The sequence below is a fragment of the Crocuta crocuta genome, unplaced genomic scaffold (genome assembly GCF_008692635.1).
Source record: "Crocuta crocuta isolate KB4526 unplaced genomic scaffold, BGI_CrCroc_1.0 scaffold222, whole genome shotgun sequence".
NCBI lineage: Eukaryota > Metazoa > Chordata > Mammalia > Carnivora > Hyaenidae > Crocuta > Crocuta crocuta.
The window spans coordinates 5573187-5587440 of NW_027528806.1; the positions used below are offsets into that span (position 1 = coordinate 5573187).

At 34.7% G+C, this 14254-nt stretch overlaps 1 long non-coding RNA gene across 2 annotated transcripts in view; it reads left to right on the forward strand.

Moving 5' to 3' along the window:
- Positions 1-5434, forward strand: part of LOC144224707 (uncharacterized) — a 9344-nt gene extending 3910 nt beyond the window's left edge. The window contains exons 2-4 of one of the 2 annotated variants that reach the window (XR_013333122.1): positions 1100-1163; positions 3338-3458; positions 5255-5434. This is a non-coding gene — a long non-coding RNA (uncharacterized LOC144224707). Of the gene's footprint in view, positions 1-1099; positions 1164-3337; positions 3459-3567; positions 3771-5254 lie in introns of those variants that run through there. The other variant, XR_013333123.1, reaches the window with a different exon arrangement.
- Positions 5435-14254: the final 8820 nt, after the last annotated feature.

Sequence of the window (14254 nt, forward strand, 5' to 3'; positions counted from 1 at the left end):
TAGTACACTTGGAACTTCATCAAAATTGTATTCAAAAGTCTTTGTCACTTACTCTGTGACTTTGGACTATACTTGAGCTTTGCAAGCTTGGGTTTACTCATCTTTAAAAGTAAGACTTTATTATGTAGGGGTATATATATATACATTTATATATAATTTGATATAAATTTATTTATTTATTAAACACTTGCCTTATAAAGAATTGTAAGCATAAGATGACAGAATGCATGTGAAGCATGTTAACGCAGTGACAGGCACAGAGTAAACATTTTCCAGTGTGTTTATGTTCTTGGGGATTTGTGTTGTTGTTATTTTGTTGTTTGAACACTGTTTCGGGGCACCTGGGTGGCTCAGTTTGGTTGGGCTTCCAACTTCAACTCAGGTCATGATCTCATTGTTCCTTGGTTCTAGCCCCACGTCGGGCTCTGTGCTGACAGCTCGCAGCCTGGATCCTGCTTTGGGTTCTGTGTCTCCCTCTCTCTGTGCCCCTCTTCCACTAATTCTATGTCTCTCTCCATCTCTCAAAAAATGAATAGACGTTAAAAAATTAAAAAAAAAAAAAGAAGACTTTTACGTTGTCCTTTTTTTTCCTGTTACGAGAGGAAAGGGCCTGGAATCTTCCTCCTCATTTTAAATATACAATGTTAGAAAGCATAAGAAGCACTAAGAAGGTGACAGAGTAAACTGGGCAGGGAGTAGGCCATCAGCTTTTTACAGATTATGGATGATCAATCTTGAAAACACTTGAATAACCTTGTCTAATTCATAGTGTTTGGAGAACAGATAAAGATGAAGGACTAAATGGTAATGTTCTTTATACTTGTATACATTGCTTCGAAAGAGTGGGAGGACCACCTGGGGCCCCGTGTTTGTCCCAGTTGCTTTAACATAAGTGTGTGATAGAGCCGCCATCCCCATGGTCTTTCCCGAGACACGAAGGCCTCACACTGAATCATCTGAGTTACTGAATCCTATGCTAATGGTCTTGGTGTTTCAGCACATAAGAACCATAAAACAATGACTAACACTATATAAATCCTTACCTTGGTCTTCTGAAAGAATGACATGGCTCAAAGTATTTGCATATATCGTTCTACAGTGTCGGAATCCAGCTCCGGCAGGTCCAGGGGTCCCTGAAGGATGGACGGTGTCGGCAAGAGAGGGTGAGAGAGCCCCGAGATCCTTTCTGATCACCAGGCAGGCATCTCTGTCCTGTCAGTTTTTGTGTCTTTATTCATAGGTCAAATGTTAACATGGCATCGGAAAAAGGAATTTTTACAATGGATAGTTCTCTGTGATAAGATGTTTTTGGAAAATGTACAGAAACAGGTTTTACAGAAGTCTTCTTGCAGAACTGCCCCAATTATAGTGAGGTTGAGTAACTAAGAAAATGACAGGGAGTTCCTAGTGAAAAACAGGATAACATACACATTTTAATAACTCTAAGATTAAGTCATAAGTTAAGTTGTAGATACTCTTTTCCATCCTCATCACAGCTGCCAGGGTAAGGGAAGGGGTTTGTGGAATGGAGGCCTTAGGGTTTGCTATACATCACCAGTTAGCAAAGGTATATGTAGTAACTCATGTTCTGCTCTTATCTGTTCCTTCTCTCAGTTAGGCTCTTTGTCTCCGGGCAAGACTTGATTTTCCAGGTATATGCTTTATGGCACCGGAGAGCCAACCATACCTTTAAAGAGTTTAGCTCATTTCCAATACACAGAATAGCCTCTTCGAGTGCATTTACCTTTGTGTCTACTTTTATGATTTCTTGAATAGCTAGGGCATGAAAGACATTTTTGGTTAGTTGATTTACATGTTGAGCTGTATGAACATCTTGGACTAACGTAACAGTAGAAACAAGATTGTACATGTAAAGGTCAGTCTTTTATGAATAAGGGTCATTAGCCTGTTCATAGCTCAAGGGAAAGTATGGAGGGAAACAGGACCTGCTGGAGACACAATGTCTGTTCCCATAATCAAAAGAAGTTGTTCCCACAATAAGTTCCTTCACAAGGTGCAATCATCATACCAGGGCCGGAATAAGGGGACAAGTCACTCCCGATATTGATCAACAAGGTACCCTAGGGGTCAGTTCTAAGCAGAAATAATTGAGTGGGGGTGGATATCGGTCGTCATTTGATTGGCAAGAGACCGTGCAAACTTGCTTTAACCTCACCAGGAGTTTTCTCCACTAGTGGGCTAAGAATGGCTCCCAACACTACAGTATAGTATAATCCCAAATTTATAGAACCTTTCTTATTTCCAGTTTTGTTAATTCTGGGTAGTTTTTTTTTTTTTTTTGGTATATTTTCTCTCTGTTGCTTTTCAGATATAACAGATTTGAAGCCTGAATAAAATATAAAAACCTTTTTTCTAAAATTCAGAACTTGAATAAAGGATAAGGTAAACTAAAAATAGATATTTATAAAAATATTTGAGATAATGACCTAAATATAAACTTGTCTGAATTCTTTATATGTTGCAGCTTAAAAATTCAATCAGTGGATAGCCCTAACTAATTTTTCTATTTTTCCATTTTCAAATGAACATTTCAAGCCAAATTGGTTCCTCTTGTCTGAGTAGTTTCCAATGTGCCAATTGTTTTTATTTTCCTATCTCGAATACCAAGAGAAAGTGAAATACTGTTATTTACACAAGACCTTTCAATATATCACTGGCAAAGACATCTCTTAAATTCAGTGAACAATTTACGTCTGTTATGTATTACCTTGCCCTCTAGAGGTCACAATAAAGAATGTTCAAACATTAAGCCAAAATAGTCGAGAGAAAACATATGGCCATCTGCATAGCTAAAAAAGTTATTCTGTAGATAGGATGTGCTATTTTGCAACATTTACCTCACTTCCCGGGATTAAGTGTGGAAATATTTGAATGTTGTGCATAGAGTGTGCTTTGAATTATACAATAATTAAAAATGATAAAAATGAAAACTTTAGTTCATATATTTATGCATGTAGTCAACAAAATATTTTTGGCTCTTACAACACAGTTAATCATTTCTGACTGCCTCTTTCCCCAAAGATTTTTCTTAGTCTACTCTTCTTTTAAAGAGGGGAGATGTCTCATTTACACTCTATTTCCAGAGCATAAAATACGACATGGTACATAGAAGATGCTCAGTAAATATTGGGAGAACTAATTAAATGAGTAGGCAATGTGAATTTCAGAATACCTGACTTTTGCATAGCACAGGATTGTTCTAAGCATAATAGTCAGATGAGAGCCTCTATTTAGACATGTTGTAAATGTAAAAGCATTGTACAAATGTAATTTATTATGTCATAAATATGGGTTCGTTATTTCCTAAAATACGCAGATAAGTGCTGTATGTTCAAGACAGTGAAGAACAAATTTTTGCAGTATGGTTTTTTTTGCTCTCTCATGGAACCAATACAAGCTGGATTTTCAGATTTTCCTACCTGCATACCTAGGCAAATGTAGGTATATTCATTTCACATGTATTTCCCTCTTCCACCTCTGTTCCTTTTCTTAAATTGCCCTTGACATTTGGAGCAAACTAATCCCTGCATCTTTTTCATTCCACAGTCCTGTCTTCTGTAAGTACTCAGCTGGAATTTTACTTATTCAAAGAGCAGTTCCGCATTAACCCAGGCTCAAGAGCCTTCCTCTCACTCATCGGAGAGAACAATCAATTCTAATTTACATGCACAACAATCTCTGGCCAGTAGTGCTTTGGGAAACCACAGTTTTGTCTACTGCCGTTTTAAGAAAACACTGAATTATATCTGTATGCCCCAAATTTCAGGTCTGCAGTTCTCACATGTTTGGTTCATTTTGGTCCTCCTAAAGGATAAGGAAAAAATAGTTGTCTTTTTCCTGCCTTCGCTATCATGTGAACAGGCCGAGGGGCAGATACTACAGGGAAAGATCTGAGGTCTGTTGGTTTTCTTAACATCTAGTGTATGGTTATGTCATTTCCTTCAAATGACCATGGTTCCTTGGAATTTATCACAATTATGTTTGTGATAATTGATAATATCCTAAGAGAAAGTATAAGTGCAGAAAATATGAGATATCAAGCTAATAATAACAAGACCACCTCTTTTGATATGTAACAAAGCATATTTGGAGAATTTATCTTGAAAATCCCCATACTGAAGCTCTGAAGGGATCATCAAGGTTATTTCTGAAGGAAGAACATACTAAGAATTTTATTTACTGTTGCAGATATATATACTGTTTCCTTATTTTACAAAGTAATGTGTCTATTGCTTGCTTACTTGTTCCCATATGCCCACTCCTGTGATATTTTGGGCTACTGTTCTGCCTCAGTAAAATACATAATGATAATTCCTCATAGATTATGGAATAAAGGAGAAGCTGAGCAACTCAAGTTTCATCACGAAAGCTTTATATGTATACGTATGTTTATAAAATATGGATTGCTATCATTCATCAGATCCATTAAAGTGACAAAATACTATTGGTGACAATTCACATTTTTTACTTAGTATGCAAAGCCAGTGCAGAAAATGGCTCTGCTGGCTTTCAATTTGCTGCAAAATTACTTCAATCAAAAGAAAGACTGCCTTGATTTTAATTGACTTTATATTAAATCAAAAGTGTATGTGATCCATAGTTCAGGTTACTAAAAATGAAATATGTTCAGATACACCAGTCAAGGCCATCTGATATTTTTATTTCTAATTGCAAATGATAAAATTGATACTGATGTACTCTCTGCAGCTATTTCAGAGTTGGAGTTCTGTGAAATTAAAAAAAAATATGATAAACTAAGCAAAAAAGACGAAACAAAACATATTCTCTGGTCCTCTTCATTATCTCATTAACGCAGTTTCCATTGAGCTTTCTCATTCACACTAATTTTTGAAGTCTTGTATTGAGATTAATGTGAAACTACTTTTTACACGTTCCCTTCCATCTAGGCTTTCAGGTTCATCTTTAAAAATGGAAATAATGAAAATGTATGCCTTGTACAGAGAGAATAATCCCTCTGGGTATAAGCGTGCCAGATGTGAGTCCGTAATAGCTTCTATAAGCTACGTAGCCAATCTGTATTGCCAGATTTTACATTATAGAATTCACATAACTGCATTCCTTGGAGACTTGCTTTTCCTTATGTATAATAGCAAAACATGCATACGTGGAACTCATTATCAGAGTCTTTGGTCATGCTTTTGAATAGAGGGCTTTCTATAACATCGAAGAAACATAGCTGACTTAATATGTATTTTTCCTGAATCTTTTCAAGGGAAAAACTACAAATCAGCGGTTGGATGCTAAGTAAGAATCAAATAATCCAGCTCCATTCGAACTATACTGAATGGATATGAGAGTTTGCACAAAGACAACGGGAGAAGAGAAGAAAAATAAAACCATATAAATGCTTGCAGGGAGCTTTATGCATTGTATAAAGTTTTAACCTACACAAATAGGCTTAGTTCATTAAATGTTAGCAATAGACTTTTAACAGTTGTTTTCAGATAAAATCATAAATAATTTTTCAATAAAATTAGAATTTCTTTTACGTATATGTGCTAGTATACAATGAAATAATATACAGTTGTCTCTTGAAAAACATGGGTTTGAAATGCATGGGTCCACTTACACTGGAATTTTTTGATAAGTACCATATGGTTCTATAAATGTATTTTTTTCTTATGATTTTCTTAATAACATTTTCTTTTCTCTAGCTTACTTTATTATAAGAGCACAGTATATAATACATATAATTTCAAATTTCTGTGGTAATTGAGTATTTATGCTCTCAGTATGACTTCTGGTCCTCAGGAGGGTATTAATAGCTTTAGGGGAATCAAAAGTTCTAAGTGGTATTTTGACTGCATGGGGTAGGGGGTGTTGGGAACTCCCATATTGTTCAAAGGTTAACTGTATATATCTATCTCACTTATGCACAAACATATGAACCTTCCTTATAAATAGAAGTAATATGAATTCTGAAATGTGCATAAAATAGCAATGACTGTCTTACCCCCAGATTGTAAGTATAAATTTTATATATTTTATTTACTACCTTGAAACATTAAAAAAAACTATAAAATATTTTGTGAACTACTGTAAAAGTAGTTAATCAAATTTAAATTTAAGAATTCTTTTTTGTAAACCAAGCATTTAAGGAATATTTTTTATCCATATAAAAAAACTCCACTAAAACCCTCACAGTACTTAATGATGCTGTATATAAAAAGTCTAAAATTAACAAGACAAAAATTTTACTAACTGCTGTGAAAATGTCTACATAAAATGTCTTTGATAATTTATTTATCATTAGAATCAGTATGGAAGCTCCACAATATAGCTGAATAAAAAAATAAAGTACATATGATTCATGGTAGCTTATTAGCAATGAATTGAAAATCTCTTTGAAGCTATATCCTGATATAGTTGGTAGAACCTCTTTGCAAGGAGAACGACAACTTTGAACTGATATAGTACCTGATAGATTAATCATTTAAAAAAAATAGAGAATGAATAGGTTATTGAATAAGTGGTGATTTAACAAAATACTGTCTATATTTAAAATGATAGATTCCTCCCAGTGAAACACATGCTGAAAAATAAAGGTTATTTTTAGCCAAAAAAAGCAATAATAACATCCAAAAATTTTAAAGAAGGATATCTTAAAACAGATGGCAACAGAATTTGTGGGTTAGAAGACTGAGAAATTTGGAGTCAGCTCTTTCATATATCTGCTTCTACTATTAAAGTCAATAAATAAAAAGCAACTTAAAAATATAAAATGGATGAAGACAAAGACTCTTACTGTCCATCCAACTTCCAACTTCCAATTATGCGTTCTTCACAGTGAAACATCATTTAGAGAAACAAAATACAAGCTAAAATGCTGTTTTCCCATTCTGAGTCTGGGCATGTTCGTCTGACTACATTCAGAATAGTGAAATGTCATTAAACTCAGATACAAAATGTGCCTGAACAAAATTCTACAAGTAATTCTAAGAAATGAGACAGAGAATAGCAAATGACAAAAGATTAATAATAATAATAACAAGGATTGGTACAAACTTGAGCTCTTTTACATAACTAGACATGGTTTCAGTTTTGATAGTATTAAAGAATGATTTGGAGAGCAACTTGACAAAATCTCCAAATAAATTTTATTGTAACCAACTATGCTTTTTATCATTTATCCATTTTATTAGTTTTGTCATATATAATTGGTTACAGTATAGTTCTTAGAATTTTGGAAAGTTGTTCTCCATATATATATATATATATTTAATCTCAAACTACTATATATATTATATGCATAATATATATCCCAAAATACTATCAAAATAAGAAAATTTTGTATGTTCTTGCAATAAAATCTCTCTAGTAATTGAAATAACTGATTAAACTTCTCTGTAACTTCATTGATAAGTCTTAAATACTGTGTGGTGTGGAAAAATATTTCAAAAATTAGTTACAATAATGTATTTTTTAAGATTTGCTGATATTCTGAGCAGGAAACTGTCTTTGAGAAGGTGAGAGGCAAGAATAAGAAGCTAAAAACTAAACGCCCAAATATCAGAGACATAGCATCATGTTTTTGGTCTTGTCATCAGTGGAGAGGGGAGGGGAGGCTCTGTTCCACACAGTCACTCAGAGATCAAGTGTCCTTTGATCACAGGGTTCTGCAGCCTTTACGGTCTTCTACTTTCCTGTGTTTCAGCCAGCTAAGGGTGGAAAGAGTGTGGAGAATTTTCATGATGTTTCCAGTTCATATTTAAAATGTGGTGAATTTCAAAGACTAAACCATGAGTACATTACCAAAATCAACAAATAAAAGAACTATGAATTTGTGCACCAAAGTCAGTCATTAAGAAAAAATATATCAAATATCAATATTGTCATAGAAAAAATCAGAATTTCACTCAAATCAAAAAGATGGTAAGAACCATGCATGCATAAGTTGACAAAAATAGCAAAACTTTGACAGTTTTCAGGCATTGGGATACACTTGAGAAGCTTCTACCTTTACTCAAAAGTTTAAAGTTTCTCCTGAGGTTGAGGGAGGGGGCTGTGCAGTGCCTAGGGAAAAAGAATTTCAATTACAATCTGCACATATTTTTCATCTCCACCAGGAAGTTTTTGATCTGAGGTTGCCACACATGATTTATGCTCTGTCAAGAGCAGAAGTACAAATAGAAAAGCTCCATGTTAAGCCTTGGCAAATTCCATTGAGTGGGTTGGAGGCCAGAGTAACAGGTGAAGTTGTTAGTGTAAAGAGAGAATAAGTTTATGTCTCTTTGTACCAACAAAATGACCTTACTGCAAAAGGTGGAGAAATGTAAGATGAAGCAGAGAGGGGAAAATGAGGAAAAGAGTCAATGGTGAATTATCTTTCATTTTCCTGTTGATAAATTTGATATGACAATAGTCTTAAAAATTTAACAAATGCTTATATCTATGAATGAAATACCTAAAAATTTAAGATTATAGATTATTTTTTCCTACAGATCTCTTAAGACGTCTCTATTTTTTATAGATTATTACTTTTCTCTACAGATCTCTTGTGGCATTTAGCTATTTTGTAGTCATTATTTCATGTTCAGAACAATTACAGTTTTAACCACCTCACAGGACAGTTATGAAGGTAATAATTGTTTTCCTGTGTTAAAAATGTCTTAAACTTAATTTTAAGTTTTTGTAAACAAGTTATTTTTTGGGTAAATTGATTAAGGTAACACTGACTAGGTGTCAGGTGTTGAGTATTTCATATTATTCTAGTGCTGAATGAAGGCATATATAATGATACTTCTCAAATAACTATAATCTTGGCAGTGAGATCTGGATTATGCTTGCATATTGGTTTCCTGTAATGTATGCATGAGAGTTTTTCATATTCCAGTTGACATCACTCTCTTTAACTGTGTACATTTTCACTGCCTTCAGTGCTTTTAAAATTTTAAAAGACTAAGCATAAGATCAATTGAAGTAATCATCGTTTTCATCTGAATGTGTGTCAGAGTACAACTTTTTAAACCTCATTTTTGGATTGTTTTATAAAAATAATATACGTTTAAAAAGTTGGAGAGTTGGGGCTCCTGGGTGGCTCAGTCAGTTAAGTGTCCGACTTCAGCTCAGGTCATGATCTCATAGTTCCTGGGTTCGAGCCCCGCGTCGGGCTCTGTGTTGACAGCTAGCTCAGAGCCTGGAGCCTGTTTTGGATTCTGTGTCTCCTTCTCTCTTTGACCCTCCCCTGTTCACACTGTCTGTCTCAGAAATAAATAAAAAAGCATTAAAAAAATAAAAAATAAAAAGTTAGAGAGTGATTTCTTTAGTTAGTTATTTAGTTAGTTATTTTTAGAACAGTTTGCCTTTCTATGTGCAGGCAAAATACCGGAGATACAGGAGCAAATATGAGCACTAAACCTTTAATGCCAAAAGGAAATTTGGGGAAACAAATGAGGGTTACTTTCAACTCAGTCCACACTTATATTCTGAATTTGATCTAACTCTGAGCAGTATCAAAATTGATTAAAACACACACACACACACACACACACACACATTTTAAACTCCTTTTCATAGCACACATTTTATTACCAAAAAGGCAGTGCACCACATTGTCTGCTTTTGAGGAACTAAGAAAGGAGACTTCAGACTCACAAATACAGTTTATTATTAACTTAAAGATGAAGAATGTCAGAAGCCATTCATATAAAATAAAACAAAATAAACAAATTCTACAGGCGGAGGGTGACAAATGGGTGGGAGTGGTGATCTATGCTGAACCTTGAAAAACTGAATAAAAATGAGAGAAAATAATCTACGGAGATGGATTCTGTATCAATCGGACTTTCTAATAATGAGCTAGACTTGTCTTGTTACATTGCGAGGTCAGTGACACTTATTAGTGGTTCACACTGTTGTTTCACTTCTTTATGCCCAAATACATCATTGTTGTTGCCTTCCTTTCCCATTCTCCTATTACTGCTTACCCTGTAGCCCTTCCAATCTGTTCTGGATGTAGCTGCAGAGGTGATCTTCTTAAAATTATAACTTGGGGGGCGCCTGGGTGGCTTAGTCGGTTAAGCGTCCGACTTTCGCTTAGGTCATGATCTCGCGGTTCGTGGGTTCGAGCCCCGCGTCGGGCTCTGTGCTGACTGCCAGCTCAGAGCCTGGAGCCTGTTTCAGTCTGTGACTCCCTCTCTCTCTGACCCTCCCCTGCTCGCGCTGTCTCTCTCTCTCTCTCCTAGAAATAAATAAAACATAAAAAAAAATTATAACTTGGATTATGTCACCACCTGGCATAATGTGACTCGAATTCATTTTGCATTGCCATTGTGAATATGGGCCTACTCAAAAACAAGATAAACTCTTCAATCTATCAGCATGATGTAAAAGCTGAAACCATGAACCTGCTGAATTACAGTTCCGAGGATAGAAGAGGCATGTAGAGTTTCATTTCTGGTGGATAAGTGGCCCATGCATTGCAGGGAACAGAAGCTCGGCTCAAACAATGTAACTAATCGCTGACGAAACAAACCTTCAGCACCCAGGAGCTACGACAACTGAGCCTGAGGGCCATGGCTTTTACGGATATTAGTCACCTGGGGTAGTGAGAGGAAAAGACAAAACCATCGAACTCTGGCTTAAGCCAGGTTACTTGAGCTGTGCTATTTCCCTGGTTACCTCTGAACAACGGCCTCAAGTAGCGGGGTCCAGAGTTAACGTCAGGCAACTATAAAATCACAAGTTGGGGAGAAGACACTGATTAAAAAAACAAAACAAAAAAACTAAAAAAAGGAAATATGCTACCTAAAACTTTTTACAATGAGCAGTGAGCTGGCAAATAAAAATTACAAAGAAAGTGAGAAAAACAATGGGAAAACAATGTTTTCAGAAATCCTCATTATTAATGAACTAAAGTCATTTACAAAGGTTTTCAATAGTAAGATATCTGAAAATGATTTCAAAATAAGTGCATTTATATTTCCTAAAGGTAAGAAAGAGTCAGTAAAGTGCTTAAACGACACATGAAGACAGAAATCAGGAAATGATACCAAGTGGAAACTCCTTATAAAGGAGAGAAGATATCATGATGGCCATGGAGGTGGAGGGTTGGAGAGGGAAGAGTTTCTCAGTGAGATCAATGCTGGATTAATTCTAAACAAAAGATTCTGTTGATTGGATATACTTAAGAATTCAGAACATAACAAGAAGAGATATAAAAGAAATAAAATCTAAGTATAGATAAATGGAAGAAAGATTTTGAGACTCTATCAATTAATGGGTATTCCTGAGAAAAAAAAGCATACAGACAATGACAGAGAAGCATTTATTGAAAGGCTGTTGTTAACTGTCCTGAATTTTAGAATTTCACCTCTTCTCAATTGGAAAGGGTCAAAGAGAGCCAAATACAATTAATTCAAACAAATTCACATATTTAGTCATACTGTACAAAAATTGGAGGACACTGTGTATAAAGGGAAAACAATCTTAAAAGACACCAAGGAAATAAACATAACACAAATAACAAATGGATCAGAATGACCCCGGATGACTGACTGGATTGTGGACGTTACCCCATTCTCCAGCCTCTTTCATGAGCTCTCTCCATCAAGGTCTAGGCTTCTGCTACATTGACCTTCCTAATTTTCTTGAGTACATCAGCTTTTTTCAAACTCAATACCTTCCTCTATCCTGTTTTCTCCGACATAATCATCGCTATTACTATATTTCTCATAATTAAGTTCTACCTATTCCTCAGATCCCTGCTTAAATGTTTCTATCTTAGAAAGAACATAGAACAGTCAACTCAAAACATTTTTGCACTCACACTCACACTCATTATCTCGTATATTGTGTCCTTTTCCTTGATTTCAATGAATAGTAGTTATAATTACTCAATCAGATTCACATTTTTTAAAAGGTAATTTGTAAGGTTTAACTTGTGGTTAAGCATTTTCTGTAGTCTTTCCACCAGTCTGTGTTATCTTTTTAGATGGATCTCTCAATCTTGCAAGTTGATTTATGGGTGAATCCTTTAAGTCGATCATCACACATGTATGGTTTCTCTCCTTTATAGATTATCCATTCAACATTGGAGTGCTGCAAGAAACCTTTATATCAAGAATTGCTTTTAAGTAGTATATATCCTGAATGCCTATATCCTCTAACATATATCAGTCTGGAGTGTTTAAAAGGAACTTCTTTCATATATCCCACAAAGCTATTATGCCAATTCCACAGCCTCTTGATTTTAGCCAACAATATAGATAGTTGGTGCCCTGGTACTCAAACAATGAACTGATTAACACATGTTTTAAGATTTTGGTCCTGCCCTATCCTCAAGAGAGCAATTTGTTGCCTTATCTTAAGGCCTATCTTATGTAATAGATGGAATATTTGCCTTGGATCCTTTAGAATTAATCACATTCTTCTGCAAACTCTCTTTATCTATACTGCTTATGAGTCTTTGCTCATTTAAGTACCTTTGCAGAATCAGTCCTGTTCTGTCAGTGATACTCTGGGCTTGATGCAATGCCATCCATGACTTTTCTGTCTTGGATCCTTCTCTGACTGTGACCTAAAGGTCAAATCTTTCTCAGAGAAAGGGAGCTTTACAGGGAATCTTATATTTTATTATTTCTCAACATTGTCTTTAGTCCCCTAGTGAGTTTCGGGCTTCTTACTGGATGTGTCTCTTTCACAGAGATGCAAGACTCCCTAAGCTATGTTCCCACATGAAACTAGTTATTATCTCAGATTCCCTCTCAACTTCGGGATTTTGCAAAAGAAAGCCTTGTTCTTACAAAAAGATAGAAACAATGTCTTTGATTTTCTACTACTTAGCAGCATATTTTGCTATTGTTCCTTCAGCTCCTTGTAACTTTATAAATTTCCTTCTCTTCATAACGTCTTATAGATACTTATGCATGGAGATTATATCAACTTGTCAACCATCTCCTTGGTTTGTATTTCCAGATTTACCCAGGAAGAGTAAAAGCTTATATATTCCTCTCAGCAATGGGTCTGAGAGTTAAGTATATAAATTTAAAAAAAAAATTTTTTTTTTTAGCATTTATTCAGTTTTGAGAGACAGAGAATAAGTGGGGAAGGGCCAGAGAGAGAGGGAGACACAGAATCTGAAACAGGCTCTGAGCCTTCAGCACAGAGCCTGACGTGGGGCTCGAACCCACAAACTGTGAGATCATGACCTGAGCTGAAGTCAGACACTTAACTGACTGAGCCACCCAGGTGCCCCAGTATATAAATTTTTTAATGTTTAATGTGACAAGTTTCAGCCTTTCAATATTGCTTTGAAGAACAGGTCTTTGGGAATATAGAAACATACTGCTGATTGAAGACTGTCACAGGATATTTCATGCTCCATACAAAAAAAAAAAAAATCTCTGATCTGCAGTTAGCCTTAGCAGAACATTTATTACTATAACTCAGTAAGTGGGGGTATTGAGAATCCATTTCCTGATTTGGATTTACCTATGTGGGTAAATTACCCACCTACTTACCTACCTACCTACCCAGGTAAATTACCTATGGGGATTTTCTTTGTCTTCTTTTTCTTTTAAAGCACTCTCTTGGGGTTTCTGAGTGACTCAGTCACTTGGGCATCCAACTTTGGCTCTGGTCATGATCCCATGATCTGTGGGTTCTAGCCCCGCGTTGGGCTCTGTGCTGACACCTCTGAGCCTGGAGCTTGCTTCAGATTCTATGTCTCCCTCTCTGCACTCTCTCTGCGCTCTTCTATCTCTCTCTTTCTCTCTCTCTTTCAAAAATAAACATTAAAAAAAGATTCTCTCAGTAATAGAATCATACAATGTTTGTAAATATTTTCCTTATTTTCTACCATTCCAAAATTTGATATATGAGTATATGAGCTGCCTGAACTTCTTCTGTTTAATTATAAATATCTTCCTAATTTTAAATGCTATATCTACAATGTATTTCAGGTAATAGAGGTTATATATATATTTATTTATATATATAAAATATATATTTATACATTTTTATATTTATATATGTATATATTTTATTTTTTATTTTATTTATATTAATATGCTTTATATTTATATATTTATATTATAAATATTTATATATAAATATATATTTATATATTTATGTTATATATTTATAATATAAATATATATTTATTTATATATAAATATTTATAATATAAATATATAAATATAAAGCATATTAATATAAATAAAATAAAAAATAAAATATATACATATATAAATATAAAAATGTATAAATATAT